The sequence below is a fragment of the Lathyrus oleraceus genome, chromosome 2, assembly GCF_024323335.1.
Source record: "Lathyrus oleraceus cultivar Zhongwan6 chromosome 2, CAAS_Psat_ZW6_1.0, whole genome shotgun sequence".
NCBI classification, from domain to species: domain Eukaryota; kingdom Viridiplantae; phylum Streptophyta; class Magnoliopsida; order Fabales; family Fabaceae; genus Lathyrus; species Lathyrus oleraceus.
The window spans coordinates 416,239,464-416,264,736 of NC_066580.1; the positions used below are offsets into that span (position 1 = coordinate 416,239,464).

Here is a 25,273-nt window from a genome sequence, read left to right on the forward strand (position 1 = left end):
ATGATCTTGTAGAGTTTTTAATGCTGATGATTCTGATATCAATAGATCTTCAAATGGATAAGAATTGCATGAGATATGTGAACTTGAACTTTTGATGTGCATTATGTTTTCGATCGATCCGGCCAATCCATGGAGAATTATGACTTATAATTGTTAGATTCGTGCTCCTCCTTGAATAAGCTTTCGAACCATATGCTTTTCACGCGTTTCTGGAATTTTTTTGATGAACCTTCGCCGGAGAACCGCCGGAGAAGACGACCGGAATTACTATTCCGGCCGTCTGGTTCAAACGCTAGGGCTTGGCACAGTGCGCACTTGTAACGTTCTTGTCTTCTGTTTGATTCCTTGCGCTAGCACTTTTGAAATTCCACTTTTGATTTTCCCTTGCCATGAAGCGCAGCGTTTTGATGATGAACGCGCCTTTAACCTCATTGTCCTCGGTTCGATCCTTGCTTATGGCATTTTGGATTTTTCAATTGCATTTTCATGTTAAGCGCTCCTGTAACCTGTTGCTCCTTGGTTCGATCCTTGGCATTGTACATTTCTGATTTTATTTTCCAGCGCACGTGACCTCATGAACCTGGGTTCAACACTAACCTTTTGCATTTTGCCAATTCTAATTCACATTCCATTTTCCATATGATTCATGTTATTTCAATTACTTTCATTCAACTTCCAAAAATCACTAAAAATAGAAAATGAATCCAATTTAATCCATTCTTTTTTTCACATGTTCATTTTAATGTCTATTATTTGTAGATGTTCATTTCCTGATTTTTGGATTGCTGGAATTTTAATTGTGCTTGATTGTTTGAACATGAAGCAAATGTGACATGTTGTGCTAATTGACTTGTGAAATGCTCATTGATTATCCAATTGCCTTGAAACTTAACATGCTTGTTCATAACATGTAACATGATCTTTTGGCTTTTGTTTGGCATTTTTACCATTTAATACCACTGTTTTAGACACATGGACATATGTTGTAACATTTGGTGTCACATTCTTGACCTTGTACTTGTGCATTTTCATTCACACACCATTTGTTATCTTCTGGACCCAATTTTTGGTATGATGCTTGTTCATAACATTTTGTGTTCACATAAAAAATTTCATGATCATTGGATTCATTTCTGTTTTAATGTGGATTTTCTATGTTTGATATCCAATTTAGATCACATTGTTTGCTTTTGCCTTATCTTGTTCAATTGATAGCTTTGCTTAATGATTTGGCTTTGATCCTTTTGAGGCCTTATTCTTGTTTGATTAAATGTACTTCATGTGAATTGTTGGCTGCTGTTTTGACTATCTGCCTTGCCTTTGACCCTAGTCTTTGTACTAGTGGTTTGTACTCACCAATTGTGTTTATGTTTCAGGTATTTAACACTAATGATTGGTTTGGCCTCATTACTTGAGATGCCAATTGCTTTGATCACTAACCCTTGCTGTTTTGTAGGTCATTTGATATGGTGAAACCATTTGAGTTCTTGCACTTGTGCCTTGCTTTGTGTAACACTGTTGATTGGTTTTGTCTGTTTTCTATTTGTTTGTCTGAGTTACTAATTGACTAGCCTTTTGTACAGGTACTTTAGTCGCTTTTAGCTCTTGCTTGAGATTTGCTTTGGTTTGTGGTTGGTATACCACTTAGGTAACCATTCTTTTCTCCATGTAGTCTGGAAGTCCTGCCACCTTTTTGGCAGGCATTTGGCTGAAGTCCTCCTTAAGAGGCCATGTTTTTGATTATTTATATTTGTGCTAAAGACCTCTAAATGAGGCATGTCACTTGTTAAGTCCTCCTAAGTGAAGAGGCAATTGACAGATAAAAGGGATTTGCAATCAATCCCCTGTTATTCAGTTGAGTCTTTCATTATGCTCGCACTACGTGCTGATGCTCTTGAATAAAACACCCAAGATCTTGTATAGAGTCAGTCATGTGGAATAAGATTCCTCATTCTGGATCCCCACACTTTCAGTGTCTTAAGCTCACCCAGGCCAGGGTTAAGAGCATGAGGTCTAATCCTCATTTCCTTTCATCAGCTTCACCCTAACTCTCAATGTTAGTGGTTAAGAGCTTCTGTTTACACTTATACAGCTGGCTTGTTTGTCGAGGTTGATATGACCCCTTGACTAAAGCCCACCCTTGTGTGAAGCCTCTTGTTTGTGCATAGTGTGTGATTGTTTGTTCATCTGTGCATTGATGTTTTGTGTGTGCCTCTGTGCATTGTTTTCATTTTTTGAGCATTACTTGTATATCATTACCATGATCATTGCTCATACTTAATGACAGTTACCTTGTCCTTTTGAGGAGTCAATGTAAGTCCATCTATTGGCATTTGTTTCCTTTGTGTTGTTAAGAGTTGGATGTAAGACCATTGATTGGCATTCTATTTCCTTGGAGTCGAGTGTTAGACCATCTATTGGCATCTTGTTTCCCCTTGCTGTTGTTATCTCTGATACATGCTTTATTTGCTTTTGGCCCTGTGCTTGACTATTCCAAAGGAACTTACTTGGATCATTTCTATGATCTTGAGAAAGCAACCCTGTTTGTGGCTTTGTCCCTTAACCCTCACCTTTTGCATGCTTAACCTTGATCCATATTTTCATCCTTAACCCAAACCAGAAAACTATTGTGCAAACATTTTCACTTGTTTTCAACATTAGAAACCTAGGCCTTATGCCTTTTATTTTCAAACTTTCTTTTCATAATACTTATTTTGAATTGAACTTTAAGTCAACTTTGACATGTTTGTGAATACTTCTAATTGGTTAATTTAACTCACTCAATTGTCTTTTGTGGCCCTTGTCCACTTCTTAATCAAAATTCTCATGCATTAGCCATAGATCTGAATTATCTTAGTGGTTGATGTAAATCTCACCGCATCCTTAGTGATCAAATTGTAAGCCTTCCATGCTTATTATAGGGTTAACCCCTCACTAGCATGTCAAAGCTATTCTCACATGGTGGATTGTTGGTTCAGGTCGAGTTTTCTCCCTTTGATAATGAAAGACCTTAAGGATTTTGTTTAAAATCAATCCACTCATTTGTTTTGAAATTTGTTAGCCGAACTACGAGGTTTTGATCCTATCTTTTTAAGATGGTATGTAGGAAATGGATTCATCCATCCAAACACAAAAATGTAAATAACTTGTACATTCTTTTCTCATCTCTTCAATCATGTTTGCACAATAAAAATTTCATAAACAATAAATTTACAACAAGTTGTGAGAAGGGATCCCTAGGAGTACCTAGGATGTTGTGGGTGCCTAACACCTTCCCATGACATAACCAACCCCCTTACCCAGATCTCTGTTTCTTTTATTAGTTTTCTTTGCAAAACTTCTTATGTTTTTGTTCGCTTTCTAACCATTCCTTTGGATAAATAGAAGCGCGGTGGCGACTCGACTTTGTATGATTTACCTTGGATTTAATTAATATTTCCAATGGTGACGAATACACCGCTACAGAAAAGTGGCGACTCTGCTGGGGAATACAAGAGGTTCCCTGGTGGGTTTTGCCAACTTTTCACACTTGTTGTATTATATTATTTATGACATATTTTTGTGCAATTTGGGATTACTGTATTGACTGTAATGCTTGAATTGTTTGATATATCAATTGCTAGCTTGCTTGGTGATCTCTGTGAGATGAGTTCTATACCCGAACTCGAGTGCACCTTATGATAGGAGAATGGCATAGTCTCGTTGACTTGTGTGGAGTTATTCCTTAGCAAGTTGACTTGCGAGTCCATTCACTTGGTGGAGGTCATGTTGGGATAATAATGTCACACAAGTTATTTGTGGTTAGACATTATCTTTCCAATATGTGCCTTAGAAGCCAAGGACCTTAGTTTACCAAGCCCATCTTGGCCTATTTTAGGATGTAGTGCAGAGGTCGTTCAAATGTAAGATTTGATGCGATTGTTACGCGATACTACACTCATAAGAGTCTCTCTTGAGAATATTTTTGGAATACGAGTATTCGTTTCTCCGATAATATCCGAAAGATGGGATGATGACTATGAGAACCTCTTGTAGAACATGTTCGGCAGGTTTAAACCATAGTACACTCCCTTTGGGTGGTTCTGAACCGAGACTCCATGCTCGTGACTCACAACAAACACGTGATTCATGGTTGATCCGTTCAGGTATCCTTAATATCAATGGAACTTGGGTGTTGATAAGGTGAAAACCATAATCCACCAAAATGGATGATTGATATTAAGGAGGGTTGAACCGTTCGTATATCCTTAATATTAATGGAACTTGTGTGTCGATAAGGTGTAAACCATAATCCACCAAAATGGATGATTGATATTAAGGATAATATGAGCCATCCCATGACCTTTGTCTGGTGTGCTTTGCTTGATCCTTGAGTGTGATTGTTGCATTCATGCATTCATGCATTCATCTGCATCCATATCATCAAAAAATGAGATTTTTTTTAAAGGAACTTAAGGGGTTTCTTTGCAAAAATTTTCAGACATGGAAAGACAAAGAATTATTTGATGATATATTTCCATATGCAATAAAATGATTAATATTTCAAAGTTTGCAAATAAAACCCTAGAGTTCCTTTGAAATAAAAACGAATCATATGCACAAGCATTGCATGCATCATTTGCATAAGCAGGTTGTTCTCAGCCTCTGGTCTTGTGGTCTGACTCTGCTGCTCTTCAAAAAGACAAGCTGACTCACCGGTACTACATCAGAGCCAACTCTTCCTGATTGATGGATCATCTAGAGCAAGAGAACCGTGAACTCAAGGAGGAATTTGCCAGACTAAGTGCTTTTGATGGAATCATTCTTGGTTAGCCACTTGTCTTCCTTCTCATACATAGATGCTGAGGATGAAGTTGGAACGCCTTTCCAAGCTTTATCTATAGTCGAGCCTGTTGAGAAGAGAACTCCTTCATTTGCTTCCTATCGAGATGCGAAACTGGCCATCGAATGTGGTGCATTTGCTGGTCTAGGAAAAATGATCGAGCTTGAAGATAACAAGTCCCGGGCTGGCATTGGCTTTTCTTCTGGGGTCTTCAATGAGAAAGGGCTGTTCAAGAGTGGAGGTTTCATCCACGCCGGTCAGATGAAGATGCTGCTGCTGTCTTGGAAGAGGATGTAGAGGATTCCGGCAATTTTGTTATCCCTGGAGGGATCTGCAACAATTGGGTCGCTGTGGATGTTCCTACAGTTATCCATAAATCAAAGTAATAATCACTTTGTTTAAAAACCCTTCTCCCATGCCAAAAGGAGAAGTGATGACATTGTTGGCATCATAAATACAATGATGTTTTCATTCAATAAATTCATGTTAAACATTTGTTTTTCCAATTGTTTTCACTTTTTGCTTTTTGCATGAAATTGGTGATCACAAAAAACCCTAAAAACAAGAATAAAAGCAATCTTTTCATCTGCATAATGATTGCCTTGTTTGATTTCAAAAAGCTTTTCATATCCAAAATCATTATGCAGGTTGATTCTTAAACCCATTGAACATAATGATCAAACACCATCTCCCAATTTTGAGTTCCCTGTATTCGAAGCAGAGGAAGATGATGTTGAAGGGATTCCTGACGATATTACCCGTCTTCTTGAGCACGAAGAAGATGATTCAGCCACATTTTGAGAACCCGGAAACAGTCAAGTTGGGTTTTTACAAATGTAATATCAAAGAGGGGTGAAAAACAAAATCAAAAAAAAAAATCAAATCAAATAAAAAAAATAAAAATAAAAATCAAAAAAATGACGCCCTCAGACCCCAAGTTGATTGATGCTGAATGGGTTCAGAGTCGTTATGACCAGCTGAATTTGATCGAAGAGAAGCGATTGACCGCCATGTGTCATGGTCAGTTATATCAGTAGAGAATGAAGAAAGCTTTCGATAAGAAGGTCAAGCCTCGTGTGTTCCGAGAAGGTGACCTCGTGCTCAAGAAAGTCTTGTCTTTCGCGCCCGATTCCAGGGGCAAGTGGACTCCAAACTATGAAGGTTCATATGTTGTCAAGAGAGCCTGTGAATTCAGATGCAATCAAGAAATACTTTGCCTAAAAATAAAAAAGGAATAGCTCGCTAAGTTGAAAACCCGAAAGGGCAGCTTAAGCAAAAATGAGCGTCTCGGTGGATTGAAAACCCGAAAGGGCGATCCAGGCAAAAATTAGAGACATGAAAAAAATGAAATATTTACATCCCGCTAGATTGAGTACCTCACCCTGGGGCAATCTAGGCAAAAATTAGGGATTTGGCAAGTAACTGCATCCTGACAAGACTTTCTGTTTCACAGTTGTCTTTTCGTCAGAGATTCTTGCTCAATCATCGTCAACTGAAGCTTCAAATACGTCGAATTCAAATTGGTAGAGAAATGGTCATTATGTTCAATGTAGCCCTCTTCCAATATATATCACCGATTTCAAAATTGTACACATCTATGGAGTCTTGCCATTTGCAGACTACCATTCCATCAAATCAATTTGAGCTTTTATCCAATTATTTGCGCTCTTATTTGTTTCAATTCAACAAATGTTTTGCATGTTTTAATTGATAAAATATCATTGTTTTTAAACAAATTTTTCAAAAAAAATTGTTTTTAAACGAAGTGAACATTCACAATGATGAAAGGATACTTAAGAAACTCTCAGTGCTCTCCCAAGGGTGGCATGATTTCCAACAGGGTAAGACTTTTGTTCATGTTCCTGGCATGGTTGTATCCTCTTTCTCCAGATTGTTGTTGGAATTTCTCCCCAAGCAGAGCTTCTGTTGAGATTCTCCCCGAGCAGGGTATTTGTTGGGATTTCTCCCGAACAGATTTTTCTCCCGAGCAGATTTTGTTGAGCAGAGTCTTTGTTATGACTCCTCCTATTCAGAGTGCTTGTTGAGGTTTTCACCTCCCCTCCCTTCAGCAGAGCAGTGATTCTTTCCTCCTCAGCAGTTGTGGTTCCTTTTGGAAGGTTCAGTATTTGGTGGCTAATCCCCAGCTCTCCTTCTCTTCCTCGGATAAACCCCTAGTAGATTTGTGGTGTTGGATTTTTATCTATGTTGATTCATCCCTTGCAGAGATCTTGCTGTTTCCTGATCCCGTCAGAATTGTTTATTCTCCGGTGATCCTGGCTTTCTCTCCTGTGGTGTAGTACCGGGTGTTTGTTCCCTGGGCCTGTTTGTGTTAGAAATGTCTGTTTGTCAGCATTCATCAAACATAAATCACGCATAAATCATGCATAATCATAACATTCAGATATTCATGTTGCATTCTTTGCCATATATCTTTTGATTGTTGCCATCTGCTTTTGGTGATACATTTTCCCCCAAGCAGATGTCGGTGTGTCTGATCTCCCAATTTAGAGTCAGCCCCATAAGTAGAAAGTGTCTATCATTTCCTGCAATTTCCCCACTGAGATACATCCTCGTGGACGACGGTTATTTCCGTTTCCTCCCAACACATATATTGGGATGGATTTCCCTATTGAGTTATATCCTCATTAGGATGAGTCTTGATTCAGTTTGCCTTTTTGGTTTGATCCTGAATTGGCATTTTTTCAACTGTCTCTCGTGCTTCCCCGTGGTAAATGAATAATTCATTCATATTATCCCCGGTGGAATTTTGTGGCTTTCTACCTACAACCCGGTAGTTATAAGTCCTACTTTTTTGGCTTTCTACCTACAACTCGGTAGTTATAAGTCCTATTTTATGGTTTCCTACTCACTATCCGGTAGGTGTAATCCCTTCCTTGGTGTCTATCTTCATCCAACATTCGATGTTGATATTCCCTCATGTGCTCAGATAATTGTCTTGATTAAGCAATTTATCCTCGGCAGAGTTTGTGGTTTCCTAACCAGTCACCTGGTAGGTGTAAACCCCTCTTTTGGGTGAATATTGTTCGATAATCATTGATTATTCACCCTTCCCTCAGCGGATTTTTTGGCCTTCTACCTACAACCCGGTAGTTATAAGTCCTACTTTGTTGGTTTTCTACCCACTAACCGGTAGTTGTAAACCCTACTTTTGCCCCTGTGCAGAGTTAACCTTTGTTGTTCATCCCTGTTGATGACGGTTACTCTTTGGTGGTTATCATTATCCAATATTCGGTCTTGATATTCCCTCTTTTTGTGGATAATTGCTCTGAGCAAGCAATTCTATCCCCAGTGGGTCCTTTCACCGTTTGTCAGTGATATGTTCCCCGGATCATTGATTTTTATCAATATCCCCTGCGAGTCATCTTTCATCTACCCTTTTGTTGGTAATGATCGTTTCTCCCCCTGGTTGGTCACCTATTACATACCTACAAACCGGTATCCCTTCCATGCGAGTATATTATCTATGTTTTGACGACAATAGATAATATATCTCATGCGCTCTTTGGTTGAAGCCTTCTGTCCTTCTCCAATCGAGTAAGATTCGTATTTCCCTTGTGGAATCGAATGTCCATCCTTTAACAAGTTTGCGTTTTGCTTTCTTCCAGGATGATGAGTATTTTGGAACACACACCAATTCACATTTCGGTTGATTTATCCTTTAACAACCTACAACCCGGTTGTGGATAATCTTCCATGCGAGTATGTTATCTACGTTTTGACGGTAATAGATAATATATCTCATGCACTCTTTGGGTCAAATCTTTTGATTTTCTCCCCAATTGAGTAAGATTCGTATTCCTTTGTTCGGAATCGAATGTCCATCCTATAAACAAGATTGCTTTTCCAGCTCTCTTCAGGATGATGAGTGTTTTGGAACACACACCAATTCACGTTTCGGTTGATTTATCCTTTAACAACCTACAACCCGGTTTGGATAATCTTCCATGCGAGTATGTTATCTATGTTTTGACGGCAATAGATAATATATCTCATGCACTCTTTGGGTCAAATCTTTTGATTTTCTCTCCAGCAGAGTAAGATTCGTATTCCTTGTGGAATCGAATGTCCATCCTATAAACAAGTTTGCGTTTTGCTTTCTTCCAGGATGATGAGTGTTTTGGAACACACACCAATTCACGATTTCGGTTGATTTATCCTTTAACAACCTATAACCCGGTTATGGATAATCTTCCATGCGAGTATGTTATCTACGTTATGACGACAATAGATAATATGTCTCATGCACTCTTCAGTCGAAGTTTTGTCTTTCTTCAGTTGAGTAAGATTCGTATTCCTTGTGGTATCGAATGTCCATCCTTTAACAAGTTTGCTTTTGCTCTCTTCCAGGATGATGAGTGTTTTGGAACACACACCAATTCACGATTTCGGTTGATTTATCCTTTAACAACTTACAACCCGGTTGTGGATAATCTTCCATGCGTGTATATTATCTACGTTCTGACGGTAATAGATAACATATCTCATGCGCTCTTTGGTTGAAGCCTTCTGTCCTTCTCCAGTCGAGTAAGATTCGTATTTCCCTTTGTGGAGTCGAATATCCATCCTAAAAAAAAATAAAAAAAATCAAGTCTGCTTTTTCAGCTCTCTTCAGGATGATGAGTGTTTTGGAACACAAACCAATTCACGCTTTGGTAGGTCACCTATTACATACCTACTGATCACACTAAAATTTACGTATTTTCGACTCCGATTTCGCATGCATTCTAGTTATTTTATTATCGTTTTGTTGTGTTATTACTTTGTTTTCCTTTGTTTTCAGGTTTTTACCTTAATAGGAACCCCGATCGAGAAAAGGAGCGAAAAAGAGCCAAAAACCCTAAAAATCAGCATTTTGCTCTTATGGCCTACCCAATGGCGGGCGCCACAGTCCAAGCCATGACGTGTCCAATTCAAACTTCCATCAACTCCCACGTTTTCCCACCACTTCCACTAAGGCGCCCCACTTTGTGCTTGTGGCGGGCGCCATGGCCTTGTGGCGGGCGCCACAAGAGGAAAACGGTTTCCTCTATTTTCAAGTTGAAGGGCATCCAAGTAAATTCCACCTTTTTTATTTGCTTATAAATAGAAACACGAATTCAGTTTTACAATCACCCAAACTTAGAGCAGACGAAGGTCCGAACGTTGGAACAAGGCGAAATCAGAAGCAACTTTGTTTCACTTAGGCATATATTCAGTTTTATAAAGTGGTAATCGCTTCGCATTGGAGTGTTACCACAATTGTGTAATTGAGTCTGTGATAGAGTCTGTACTCGAGTTTGGAGCACTTTGGAAGGAAGTTAATCCTGCCGCTATTTTCTTTTCCGCATTGCAATTTACTCAGCCCTCCGATTGGAGCAGGTTTTTATTGATCGCCTTTACTTTATTTATTTCCCGCACTCGCTTTACTTTATTTATTTCCCGCATTCGCCTTTACTTTATTTATTTCCCGCACTTGCCTTTACTTTATTTATTTTCTGCACTCGCTTTAAATTATTTATTTCCCGCACTCGCTTTAAATTATTTATTTTCCGCACTCGCACTACTTTTGTTTATTTCCTGCACTCGCTTTAAATTATTTACTTTCCGCACTCGCACTACTTTTATTTATTTTAATGCACTTTTACTTTACCATGTCTAGCTAAATTTATAAGGCTAGAATGTAAGGATCGTAATTAAACCAGTAATCCGTACAATTGTTCGTAGAAACACTTAAAGGGCTATTTTAACTTTCAAATTAAGTTTTCCCGCACTTCAATTCCATTGGGTAAGATCGAAAGCCGTCCAACGTCTTTTTAAACTTAATTGTTTTTAACTATTTCAAAAACAGCGAAAGCGCTTTGTCTAGTTCATTAGGAGTTTTTAAAATCAAGAAGAAAAGAGATTTTGAAACTATTTTCGGACGCGTTTATAAGTTTAGAGTCTGGTTCGTGAGAACCTCTTTTGGTTAAGAAATCCAGGTTATAATACTTTTCAACTTAGTCAAGATACTATATTTCTTAAAAATAGGTTTACTACTCTAACGCAATGCGCGCCTTTTTATAAGTGACAATAAGAGGGTTTGATTAGGGAGTACAACTCGGTTCTGAATACGCGAAAGCGACAGTTCCTGTTAAATTAGTTCTCTTCAAAGTAGGAAACATTGCCCATAAGTAGTTCTATTAGCAAGTACTTGGATTATCATTTAATTATGTGAATTACATTCGACCCTGTCTTTATTAATTAAATTTATTTTAAAACTTTACTTTTCAATTGCACACTACAAAAACACCTATTTTAATTGCCTTTGATAAACACCATAACAATAGATAACGATAGATTGACACTTGGTCTCTATGGTTCGATAATCTTTTATATTACTCTGACGCGTTCGTACACTTGCGAACATCAAGATTTACAACGCATCAAGTTTTTGACGCCGTTGCCGGGGACCAATTTCGTCAAATTTCATTTTGCTATTGTTATATCGTTTAGACTTAGGTTATTTCCCGCCGGTCGATGCAAAGAACTCGCAGCACCGGAAGTTTAAGTTTAGTAAACCCTCTGGCGGAACCTGAACGTTACGCTCGCGCACGTTTATTCTTTCATAGAATTAAGAGAGCTATGGCCGAAGATCAAAACCAAAGACCTCTTAAGGACTTCGCTCAACCATCTAACAAAGAACCTAGTTCTAGTATAGTAAACCCAATCATCCCAGCCAATAATTTTGAACTTAAACCATCCCTGTTGCAACTAGTGCAACAGAGACAATTCGCGGGTCTCGCTACCGAGAACCCTAACCAACATTTAAAAATATTTCTTCAATTAACAGATACTTTTAAAACCAATGGAGCTTCTCCTGAGGCAATACGTTTAAGATTATTTCCTTTTTCCCTCAGAGATAAAGCCCTATCATGGATAGATTCCCTTCCACCCAATTCCATTACGACTTGGGATAACCTTAGAAGAGTTTTTCTTGCTAGATATTTTCCCCCGAGTAAGACCGCCGTTCTTCGAAACCATATAATGAGATTTATCCAAAACCAAGGAGAATCGTTGTTCGAAGCTTGGGAGAGATATAAAGAGTTGTTACGAGCATGCCCACATCATGGCTTAGAAAATTGGTTAATCATTCAAACCTTCTATAATGGACTTCATTACAACACAAAGATGACCATCGACGCTGCCGCAGGCGGTGCTCTGATGAACAAACCTTACCCTGAAGCTAGTGCCCTCATCGAAGACATGGCTCAAAACCATCAATCATGGGGAGTCGAACGAGCGACAGTTGAGAAGAAGGAAGCCCAAGGAGGAGTGCATGAACTAAGCTCTATAGACATGATGCAAGCTAAAATGGACGCATTAGCCCTTAAAGTCGAGCATATGTGCATAAACCCGAATACTGTAGCCGCAGTTTCGTCGGATTGTGAGATATGTGGAACCCAAGGACACCAATCCGCAGAATGCAGTCTATTAAACGAAACCCACTCCGAGCAAGTGAACTACACCCAAGGGAACCCATATTCGAATACCTATAACCCTGGATGGAGGAATCACCCGAACTTCTCCTATAAAAACAATAACCCTATTCAAAATAATGCACCTCCGAGACCTAGTTATCAAGCCCCTAGATCAAATCAACCTATGCAACCTGTACCACCAAAACCGAGCCTTGAGAAAATTATGGAAAATTTTATCACCGCTCAAACCCAACAAAACAAGGAGTTCATGAATCAAAACATTCATGTTAACGAATTGATTACTCATTTAGGAACCAAGGTTGACCAAATAGTTACTCATACCAAGATGCTTGAAACCCAGATCTCTCAGGTAGCTTTAAACCAAGCCCCTCAGACTACACCTGGAGGACAATTCCCTGGACAACCTCAACAAAATCCGAGAGGACAAGCTAATGCCATTACCCTAAGAAGTGGGAACGCTTATGATGAGCCACCAAACCCAAGATTAAGTGAACCCGAAACTTCTAAGGAATGTACCAAACCCCCGAACGAAGTAAAGGAACCAGAGGAATCTGAAAACCAGGAAGGTCGAGATAAAGGAGAAGAACCTAAAGATAAAATTTACGTACCGCCCCCGCCATATAAACCACCTATACCATATCCCCAAAGACTCAAACAAACCCAGATCAATAAACAGTACCAAAAATTTATTAAAGTTATAGAAAAACTTCATGTAGAAATCCCTTTCACAGAAGCCATCACCCAAATACCTTCTTATGCAAAGTTTCTGAAAGACATCCTTACCAACAAACGTAGACTTGACGATCCGAGGCCTTTGGAATGTAATGCAATTTCCGAGGACAAATTAGCAAAGAAAGATAAAGATCCTGGAAATTTCTCCATTCCTTGCCTTTTGGGTAATCATGTCATCGAAAAAGCTTTTCTAGACTTAGGAGCTAGTGTGAGCTTAATGCATCTAGCAGTTTGTGAGAGATTAAATTTAGGAGAATTATAACCCACTAAGATGTCACTTTAGTTAGCCGATAGATCTGTTAAATATCCGATAGGCATTTTAGAAGATGTTCCTGTTAGGATAGGTCAGTTATTTATCCCTACTGATTTTGTCATCATGGACATCAAAGAGGATAATGATATACCAATTCTTCTAGGTAGGCCATTCTTATCGACTGCAGGAGCCATAATAGATGTCAAGAAAGGAAAGTTGACATTTGAGGTAGGCGACGAGAAAATAGAATTTATACTTTCGAAATTTCTTATGGCACCTGTGATGGGAGACTCGTGTTATGCCTTAGATATCATTGATGAATGTGTTAGAGAATTAGAACAAAAAGAAATTATAAAAACAATTAAGTTACCATCAACCCCCATAAAGGAAGATGATGACTTTAAAGAACCTTACATCGATGATAACCTTTACGAATGTTTATCCCTTACTCCAGATCCTATACCATGCCCTAAGAAACCAACCTTAGAACTTAAGGAGCTGCCTAAGAACCTGAGATATGAGTTCCTCGATGAAAAGATGAACCGTCCAGTTATAGTCAGTGCTACCTTGAGCCAAGAGGAAACGAACCAACTTTTAGACGTTTTATGAAGATATCCCTCAGCCTTAGGATATAATATCTCTGACCTGAAAGGTATAAGCCCATCCGTATGCATGCATCGGATCTCGCTCGAAGAAGATTCAAAACCCTCTAGGGAGCATCAGAGAAGAATAAACCCTATAATGAGTGATGTTGTTAAGAAGGAAGTTCTTAAGTTGCTTGAGGCAGGTATAATCTATCAGATCTCGGATAGTAAGTGGGTGAGCCCTGTGCATGTAGTACCTAAAAAGGGAGGCATCACAGTCGTGCAAAATGATAAAGGCGAACATGTAGCAAAACGTTTAGAAGGAGGATGGCGGATGTGTATAGATTATAGAAAATTAAATAAAGCAACTAGGAAGGATCATTTCCCTTTACCATTTATAGACCAGATGTTGGAGCGTCTAGCCAGACACTCTTACTTCTGTTATCTAGATGGATACTCTGGATTCTTCCAAATACCTATTCACCCCGAAGATTAAGAAAAAACTACCTTTACATGCCCCTATGGAACTTTTGCCTACAAACGAATGCCTTTCGGCCTCTGTAACGCCCCAACTACTTTCCAACGCTGCATGATGTCAATCTTTGCAGATTACCTAGATGGTATCATGGAAGTGTTTATGGATGATTTCTCGGTTTGCAGATTCGATTTCCACAATTGTCTTGCTAACCTTGAGAAAATCCTGGAGAGATGCGTGGAGGTGAACCTCATGCTAAATTGGGAAAAATGTCATTTCATGGTGACCGAAGGAATAGTTTTAGGACATATAGTTTCTGAAAAAGGTATAGAGGTAGATAAAGCTAAAATAGAAGTTATAGAAAACCTAAAACCACAAAAAACAATCAGAGAAGTCCGAAGCTTTCTTGGACACGCTGGATTCTACCGGCGTTTTATTAAGGACTTCTCCAAAATAACTAAACTGTTAACCGGACTTTTAATGAAAGATGCTGAATTCATTTTCGACGAAAAATGTAATGACGCATTTAATCTTTTAAAGCAAGCATTAATCTCAGCACCCATTATGAAACCGCCCGATTGGTCGGAACCGTTTGAGATAATGTGCGATGCTAGTGATTATGCAGTTAGAGCCGTTCTTGGACAAAGAAAAGATAAAAAGCTACATGCCATCTATTATGCCAGTAGAACCCTAGATGCTGCCCAACTTAATTACGCAACAACCAAAAAAGAATTACTCGCTGTAGTTTTCGCTATAGACAAATTTAGATCTTATCTAGTAGGAGCAAAAATTATTGTTTACACCGATCATGCTGCCATTCGTTACCTATTAAGTAAAAAAGATGCCAAGCCCAGGTTACTCCAATGGATTCTATTACTACAAGAGTTTGATTTAGATATAGGAGATAAAAAAGGCACTGAAAATGTAGTGGCCGATCACCTTTCTAGGCTAGAACATCTAAAACCTGAACTAATACCCATAAATGATGATTTCGCCTATGATAGACTGATAGCTAAAGTAGAAACCATTGAAGCAAATAACCTAGATCCTTATGAGCATTCCCAAAATTCCTTAGCAATAAATAACGTACCCTGGTATGCAGATTTCGTTAATTACCTAGCTGCTGATATAGTACCCCCTGATCTTGACTACTACCGCAAGAAGAAATTCTTCCACGATGTGAGAAACTTCTATTGGGACGAACCGCTCCTTTTCAAAAAGGGTAAAGATGGCATCTTTCGCCGTTGCGTCCCAGAAGAAGAAGTAAATAATATCATCGAGCATTGTCATTCTGCACCTTATGGTGGACATGCGAGCACCTCTAAGACATACGCCAAGATTCTTCAAGCTGGCCTATTCTGGCCTACCATGTGGCGTGATGTTTATGCTTACATTGTCAAATGCGACAGATGCCAACGCACTGGAAACATTTCAAGACGTGATGAAATGCCTCTAAGAAACATTCAGGAAGTAGAACTCTTCGACGTATGGGGTATAGATTTCATGGGACCTTTTCCACCATCTTTAGGAAATATGTATATCTTAGTGGCTGTAGACTATGTGTCTAAGTGGATTGAAGCTATAGCTGCACCCACAAACGACACTAGAGTTGTAATCAAATTATTTAAAAACTATATATTCCCTAGATTTGGAACACCATGTTTAGTCATAAGCGATGGAGGATCACACTTTATATCGAGAATATTTGACAAACTTTTAAGAAAATATGGAGTTAGGCATAGAGTAGCAACACCATACCACCCACAAACTAGTGACCAAGTAGAAGTATCTAATAGGGAGATAAAATAGATCCTAGAGAAAACTGTTTCTATTTCTAGGAGAGACTGGTCTCAGAAGCTTCAAGAAGCATTATGGGCCTATAGAACCGCTTTCAAAACCCCTATAGGAACTACTCCTTACCAACTAGTTTATGGAAAATCTTGTCACTTACCATTCGAGTTAGAGCATAAGGCCTATTGGGCCATTAAAACTTTGAATTTAGACTACTTAGCCGCTGGAGAAAAGCATATCCTGGACATTCATAAATTAGAAGAACTTAGGCAATCTGCCTACGAGAATGCGAGAATATACAAAGAGAGGACAAAAGCCTATCATGACAAAAGAATAGTAAAGAAAAACTTAAATGTAGGCGATTATGTTCTCCTTTTCAACACTAGGTTACGACTTTTCCTTGGAAAGCTACGTTCAAGATGGACTGGTCCCTTCGAAGTATCCAAGATTCTGAGATCCGGAGCCGTAGAAATCAAGAACGATACCTGTAGTCCATTCCTTGTAAATGGACAAAGACTGAAGCTCTACGAAGGAGGAGACATTCCAACATGCTACTCAAGCCACACCCTGATTGATCCACCAATTACCACTACTACAGGTGTATAAATTCTAACCGTCAAGCTAATGACGTTAAACAAGCGCTGCGTGGGAGGCAACCCATGGTTTTTTCTTTTCATTTTACTTTTTTCGCATTTATTTACATTTATTTTTTATTTTTTTATTTTATTTTATCCTATTTTGCATTGAGACTAAAGTTTGAATGGTTTATATTTTCAGGATCACTTTCCTAACTTTTACAGGATGCAGTGTTTTGATGACATGCATGTCGCCTATAGAGACAATGCTCAGAGGGAGCGCTACATTGCTTTTTACCAGCGCCCTATGGCACCCACACGGTACCCTGATCAGCATTGTATGGAGGCACTGGGTATCGAGCCTAGTATCCGATTCCTTAGCCACCAGCTCCACTGGGACGAATTTGCTGAGGACTTGAGCAACACATATAGGAACCTGACTTTGGAGTTCCTGAGTTTATTCGACTACGACCCATATTCTGGACCAGATGGGTATGCTGCTTTCAGGCTCTTTGGAGTTGAGTACTCCTTCAGCCAGAAAGAGTTCGGCGACTTATTAGGTTTCCAGACTACTCCTGATGCTATCCCGGAGACACCTTTGGGATATTTCCTGGGTAAGGAAGTGGAGAAGTTTTGGAGTGATATATCAGGCGGCGGAAGCCAGGATCCATCTACACAGTTATCTTATATCATACATAACCCAACCTTCAGATATTTTCAGATGATATTAGCATATTCCTTCTTGGGAAGACAGTATGCAGAGACTCTACTGAGTGAAGAGGAGATCTTCATATTATTTTGCGCATCCCAGTCTCGCCCAGTAGCATGTGGGAACTTTTTATTGAATAATCTCAGCGGTATCTCTAGATCCATCGAAGGAGTCATCCATGTTGGTGGAATCGTCACACAGATTGCTATCGCTTTGGGTCTATCTCGCAAGCTGTTGCATCTTCGGACCTACTGTGGATATACTACCATGGACATCGATTTCTGTTTGACCAGAGGATTGATGAGGAGAGCCTCTTTCCACCCATGTCAGTTCCGGTTGCTAGTCGACAGTGAGGCCATCCATTACTTCACATTGCCAGACCCTATGATGACCAGTGTGCATGATCCAACGAATTGGAGTTATGCTTTAGAGGGCCAGGGAGAGACCGTTGAGGAGTCAAGATCGCCCCCAGTTGCTGAATACACACCTGTACCACCATCTCCTAGAATCACTGTTCTCTCTAATAATCATTCATTGCAGACACCCGACATACGCACCCAGATTGCTGAGTGCCGTAGAAAGATTGCAGCGCTTAGACAGGAAGTGGCGGACCTAACTTTACAGATTGGAGTGTCTGATCTCACCCACGCTACTGAAGTCGATTGTCTATATCAGGAGATCACCGAGCTCAGACAGGAGATAGCCGTGCTCCGTGAATCCACTCAGGCAGACGACCACCCTAATACCTGATCTCACCATTTCACTTTATTTCTCTTTCATATATTTATCGTATTTGCATTACTCATTTTACATTATCGCATTTGGATACTATATAAACTACTACCGTACATTAGTATTTCTATTTTTATCTATATATGTTTTATATTTATTTTATTTTGCATTTTAATTTTTTCAGTTATTTATTTATATTTATATTTAATTTCTGTTTTTGTTTTTGTTTCAGTTTCACTTTTTATTTTCGTTTTTACTTTTATAAAATTATGCAAGTCAAAGAAACTAGGAGAATCACAAGACAAATGCTATCCAGACCCCCTCAAAGCCAAAAGACAAGCGAAGCCCAAACCAAAGGACCAAAATCTGGCCCAGCCGGATTTTGCCTTGTGGCGCTCGCCACAGCGTCTGTAAATGGTCGGGGCAGACCTCTCTTCTTCACCATTTTTGCAACTTACAACCTTCAAAACCCATTTTTTCACCTTGGAAAAAATCCCTTGAACCCACAAAAAGCTCATACTTTCCTAACCATCATACCACACAAATCATTAATCCACTTTCCATTTTTGATTTCATCCGCCGGATTTTGTAAAAATCCAACCTTTTCACCAACCACTTCATCTTCTTCATCCACATTTCAAGAGCATTCAAATGGAGTTCAACGGATTCGTTCTTCGAGGAGGGAAACTAGGGGAGAGACAAAGAAAAATCATTGAACGGTTGCAAAATCGGGAACTTCTCCCGACGAGGTATGTTGACGAAGATTGTCTATATACTTTAGGCATCTACCATAACATTTTCCATTTATTAGACTTCTTAGGTTTGCATAATTTCTTTATCAACAAAGAACCCACCTATGAGCGGCTGACAATTGAATTTTTAAGTTCTTTAATTTATGTTGTCCGCCCTAACACTGCTAGCACAGTCGGTACTGTTCAATTTATAATGTTTGTTGTTGAATACCAATTCAGTACCGATGAACTAGCCAGTCTGTTAGGGATCCCTCATGGGGAGGGTGCTATTTGTGAGGCCCCTTTGGATTCCGAATGGGCTGTTGAGGTATTTTCCTTCTGGGAGCGTCTATCAAACACTTCCATTAACTCTTTTGAAGGAGTTCTTGCCTCAACCATCCATAACCCGGCCATCAGAGTTTTAGATATCTGTTGGCATGCACTGTTTTTGGCCGGGAGAATCCAAATAAGGTTAACGCTAGAGAGCTTCTATTTTTGCAAGGAAGCCTCACAAATAGGAAAATTAATTCGGTTCCGTTTATGCTCGCCCATATGATGTTAACTCTGAATAAGGCGGGACCGATTTCTTTTGGTGGCTTGATTACGTCCATTGCTCGGGCACTTAACCTGAACAATGAGATGGCTACCCTAAACCCCTTACCTCCTCGCACAATTAATTTTAAATTTCTGAGAGACATGAAACTGTGCCGCTCAAGGAGAGAAGGAGGTTATACACTTATGATCCATGGTGTGGCCATCCCATCTGTTATTTTACCTTGCACTAGACGTACAGATATACGTGATGAGAGGAATTGGACCTACGATTTAGATGCTCCACCTGTTTTGGGTCCTCTTCCTCCTAACATTCCTGATGAGGAGGGACCAGACACTGATGATGAATATGATCGGAGAGAGAGATCTCCCGTACCACATGTGTCCCCCATCATCCTTCACCACCACACACCGCACCATCTTCTTCTTCTGCAGGTACCACTCCTGGCTTCTATATTACAGAGGAGATGTGGCGTGACCACCTGGCTAGAGAGCAAAGGCGTGACGACCTACTCTCTACCCTCCAGCAACAAATAACGGGTACTATGAACTTCATGCAAGAATCGCAGCGGAGGACAGACAGGTCCTATGACACTGTTCTACAGTCTCTGCAAGTGATCACCGATTCACAAGCCCGTCAACAACAATACAACCAGAGACACATGACACTAATTGAAGCCACCCAAGGTTCCATTATTGGTAACCTTCGAGAGGTGAGGACCGCTCAGGATGCCCTGCAGGCGAGGATGGATCAGAGAGACCGTCGTCGTACCCGTTCCCGTCGTCCACCTCAGGATGGCGAGGGCACTAGTGGTCAGCAATAGGTTGCCAGGTAACTCTTCCCTTATCTTATTTCGAAACATTGGGGACAATGTTCGATTTAAGTGTGGGAGGAGCATTTATCGTTTTCCTTTTATTTTCAGTTTATTTGCTGTTTTTAGATTGTTTATTTCCTTTTAGTTGTTTAATTTCCCTTTCAGTTGTTTATTTTGCTTTTTAGTATAATGCATGAGTCTGACGAGTCACCAAATATAGTAGATCCTTAGTACAATCCTACCTCCCCATACCTTTATCCCCACCAAAATTTTTTTGCAAAAAGAAAATAGTGTTATTTCGAAAGTTTTCAGGTTTTAAGGACATGTTTTGAGTAAGGATGCGGTGACTTGGGAGAACTTTGCGAAACATCAGTATCTGTTTTAGCACCATAGACTTCGTAAATATAGGAATCATTCCCGAAACCCCATATACCATGGCCTTAATCATCATTTCCGTATAAGTCCTTAGTAGTTTATCTCAGCAGTCAGCTCCGGCCTACGCATCCTCTACGTAGGGGACCGATGCAAATAAGTGAATGATCCAGAAGAACAAAAAATTAAAGAAAGCAAAAAGGCAACTCCGGTATAGGTGACCCTCACAAAGTCATTTAAACCAAAGAATTGTAAAAAATTGCTACATAAAGAAAAAGAAAAAGAAAAAGAAAAGCAGTACTCACTGTTAGTTGGTTCAGAGGTATCTGGCACTGAACTCGGTAGGGCGGATTACGATCCGATCCCCCACAACTACAGTTGGGTCCAGAAAACGATTTACACATATTTATGTGCCAGAAATCCCATGCTCTGATCATAATCACTAACAGGCCACTCTACTATGAAGTATGTACGGATAACGGACTTAATGTGATTGCACCTGAATGAAAAGGACACAAATAGAGATGAAGAGGCAGGCCTAGGTATTGTGGGATAATATGGGTTGGTTAATATAGGAATGAAGTTTATGTCCGTATTTGCGGATTAGTGCCATCATGATACCCTTAGTTCACTCAGTTAGTACCTATCACTGCATCCCGACTTGAACTTAGAATTTTTACCTGAAGCACTCGTTTTTCACAAATTTTCTTTTATGAGCTTTTCAATGTTTTGCTTGAGGACAAGCAAAGGTTTAAGTGTGGGAGAGTTTGATCACACTAAAATTTATGTATTTTCGACTCCGATTTCGCATGCATTCTAGTTATTTTATTATCGTTTTGTTGTGTTATTACTGTGTTTTCCTTTGTTTTCAGGTTTTTACCTTAATAGGAACCCCGATCGAGAAAAGGAGCGAAAAAGAGCCAAAAACCCTAAAAATCAGCATTTTGCTCTTATGGCCTACCGAATGGCGGGCGCCACAGTCCAAGCCATGACGTGTCCAATTCAAACTTCTATCAACTCCCACATTTTCCCACCACTTCCACTAAGGCGCCCCACTTTGTGCTTGTGGCGGGCGCCATGGCCTTGTGGCGGGCGCCACAAGAGGAAAACGGTTTCCTCTATTTTCAAGTTGAAGGGAATCCAAGTAAATTCCACCTTTTTTTATTTGCTTATAAATAGAAACGCGAATTCAGTTTTACAATCACCCAAACTTAGAGCAGACGAAGATCCGAACGTTGGAACAAGGCGAAATCAGAAGCAACTTTGTTTCACTTAGGCATATATTCAGTTTTATAAAGTGGTAATCGCTTCGCATTGGAGTGTTACCACAATTGTGTAATTGAGTCTGTGATAGAGTCTGTACTCGAGTTTGGAGCACTTTGGAAGGAAGTTAATCCTGCCGCCATTTTCTTTTCCGCATTACAATTTACTCAGCCCTCCGATTGGAGCAGTTTTTTATTACTCGCCTTTACTTTATTTATTTCCCGCACTCGCTTTACTTTATTTATTTCCCGCACTCGCCTTTACTTTATTTATTTCCCGCACTCGCCTTTACTTTATTTATTTTCCGCACTCGCTTTAAATTATTTATTTCCCGCACTCGCTTTAAATTATTTATTTTCCGCACTCGCACTACTTTTATTTATTTCCCGCACTCGCTTTAAATTATTTACTTTCCGCACTCGCACTGCTTTTATTTATTTTAATGCACTTTTACTTTACCATGTCTAGCTAAATTTATAAGGCTAGAATGTAAGGATCGTAATTAAACCAGTAATCCGTACAATTGTTCGTAGAAACACTTAAAGGGCTATTTTAACTTTCAAATTAAGTTTTCCCGCACTTCAATTCCGTTGGGTAAGATCGAAAGCCGTCCAACGTCTTTTTAAACTTAATTGTTTTTAACTATTTCAAAAACAGCGAAAGCGCTTTGTCTAGTTCATTAGGAGTTTTTAACATCAAGAAGAAAAGAGATTTTGAAACTATTTTCGGACGCGTTTATAAGTTTAGAGTCTGGTTCTTGAGAACCTCTTTTGGTTAAGAAATCCAGGTTATAATACTTTTCAACTTAGTCAAGATACTATATTTCTTAAAAATAGGTTTACTACTCTAACGCAATGCGCGCCTTTTTATAAGTGACAATAAGAGGGTTTGATTAGGGAGTACAACTCGGTTCTAAATACGCGAAAGCGACAGTTCCTGTTAAATTAGTTCTTTTCAAAGTAGGAAACATTGCCCATAAGTAGTTCTATTAGCAAGTACTTGGATTATCATTTAATTATGTGAATTACATTCGACCCTGTCTTTATTAATTAAATTTATTTTAAAACTTTACTTTTCAATTGCACACTACAAAAACACCTATTTTAATTGCCTTTGATAAACACCATAACAATAGATAACGATAGATTGACACTTGGTCTCTGTGGTTCGATAATCTTTTATATTACTCTGACGCGTTCGTACACTTGCGAACATCAAGATTTACAACGCATCACCTACAAACCGGTATCCCTGGTGTTCCTTCCTTTCTGCTCCCTATTATGACCTCGGTCCCCTGTGGAGTCAGATTTTCCTGCGTCGAAATATACCTTTTTAGGTCTTCCTCAGATGTTTGAAGTTTTGATAACTCTCACCCTTATACCGGTCTTTGATATTCATTTCATCTTGAGCTTGTTACCTACAAACCGGTAACACCTCATTCCTGTTATTTCCCCAGGATTGTCTTTTTAGACATCCCCAGTGGAGTCCCTTAGTGGATTGTTCCCCTCGGTGTCCGGATTTTTATCCGAAGTATCCTTTGTGGATAGTTTTGCTGTTTTGGGAATATTCCCCAATACATGCATTTTCCCCGGCAGGGATATTTTGTTCATCCTTCCCCAGCCTGTTTCTGGATTTTTATCCGAAGTATCCTTTGTGGATAATTTTGCTGTATTGGCATATTCCCCAATACATGCGCCTTCGAGTCAGTTTCGAGCCTTTCCAATGGATTTATTCCCTTTGGAAACTCTTTTCCCCAGTTTTAAGTCGTGACCTGCTCACGCATTTTTCAATCCTTTGTTCCCCAGTAGGGTCTTTACCCCATAGAATGAACTATTCATGGGAGTTGTCTTTTTCTCCAATTTGTTCTTTTCTTCTTTATGGACATACATCTCCACAGAGTTTTATTTTGCATACATACATTTGCATCATGAGGTCTCTTAGGGACCAAAATTTATCTCTTTGTTATTATTTAAGCCCATTCTACCGCGTCGAGACGAAGATTTTAACCTTCACTTCTTCGGCTAGAATGACCTTAAATAGGGGCATCTGTAAGACCCCAATTTTGTCCCTAAGATCCCTCATGGCATCATATCATTGCATTGCATAGCCTCAAGGATCTTTGAGCATCTTGCTTCCTTTCCCTTTGGGTGGGATCTCCTTGTGAGTGGTTTGAGATCATCAGGCATTATTTGCATTGTATATCATTGTTTTTCTTGTTTTAATCACTAACCAAAAGTACAAAAATATGTCATCTAACATTTGTTTTGCAGTTTAAGCATCACAGGTCAAGCCATTCAAGAGCATCCCTTGTAACACCCTTCTAAAAATACCCCAATAATTAATTAAAACAACAAAATATGAATCAGAGTAGATATGCAATTTCAGGGTGTCACATTTGACACTTCACACCATTCACCAAAATAGTTTGTCATGCTCATTTATTAATCAACATAAAACATTGCACAATTCGCAGCGGATATGCAAACCATGTAACACATTACATGTAAAATTGTCCAACAACAAAATGAAAACAAGTAAAACATCCCGTCCCGATGTTACATATACCAGAGCATGACCCACTAAGGAACTACACTAGACTCCAAGCACTAGCTTCTACTCAATCACTGCTCGTTACCTGAAATATAGTTGTAAGGGTGAGTTCCTCAATCGATATAATAAGCATTATAAAATATCATGTAATGCTAAGTAAATTAACACATTTCATCACCCTAATCATATCACACATTCAGCAACGGCCACATCAACTCATAACCATACTCAACACAAACACCAAACACACGTATAATATTGGAATACATCCATTCATATTATACGCCATACATACATTATGAAATGAGACTCCATGCATGCGGTACCGACTATTCGTGAACACATAGTTCAACCTCACCGATCAAACCCAGATACGGCTACCAAGCTCACTAGTCCCACTCATTTGAGACCTAGTGACTCACTCACTAATTCCTCACCATGGGAATTAGCTACCACCATAAAGGCCATGCTATGCACGCTAAATCACCTAGCATGCAAAAATCAACAACAATCCACAATGGACATATGCTCACACTCTAAGCCATAAACAGTCCATCCACAATTTCATACATAATAGATATATTCACAGCATTATGCATACCATCATACATCATCAACATATTTATCACAGAATCATATCATGTCATGCCAAATAATAAATCACAGTATTAGCACACTCTACTAATACCTATACTGCTCAAAACAGCGGGAAATGATCCCTACTATGTCATACCTCAGCTAAATTACATCACTCAGCTGAAACGACCAAAACTGCACAACAACAGCTCAGAAAAATCAAACTTCTGCCCATACGCGTATAGTCTGTCTCATACGCGTAT

The 25,273-nt window shown here is 39.3% G+C and overlaps 1 non-coding gene across 1 annotated transcript; it reads right to left on the reverse strand.

The window, feature by feature from the left end:
* Positions 1-11,827: 11,827 nt before the first annotated feature.
* Positions 11,828-11,934, reverse strand: LOC127124506 (small nucleolar RNA R71). Its single transcript, XR_007803989.1, has one exon. It is a non-coding gene; the product is annotated as a small nucleolar RNA R71 (small nucleolar RNA).
* Between the last annotated feature and the right edge of the window lie 13,339 nt (positions 11,935-25,273).